This window comes from Penaeus monodon, chromosome 15, assembly GCF_015228065.2.
Source record: "Penaeus monodon isolate SGIC_2016 chromosome 15, NSTDA_Pmon_1, whole genome shotgun sequence".
Taxonomy (NCBI): Eukaryota; Metazoa; Arthropoda; class Malacostraca; order Decapoda; family Penaeidae; genus Penaeus; species Penaeus monodon.
In genome coordinates this window covers 25,981,161-25,981,361 of record NC_051400.1, presented here as the reverse complement: position 1 = coordinate 25,981,361, position 201 = coordinate 25,981,161, and positions in this window count along the sequence as shown.

The window sequence follows — 201 nt, the reverse complement described above, 5'->3', positions numbered from 1 at the left end:
GTATAGGAGAAACCTGAGCCATGGTATAGGAATACATATGAAGTACAGGGAAAAAATGGAATATGATAAACAAACACAAAGAAGTACATAAATATAAGAAAAAAAACAGAATTTCCAAGTCATAGGATGAAAATGATGATTTTCCGTTTTCTATTGTCCTGGCAAAGCTTGAGTCATTCTTAAGAGCAGAGACTCGTCAAT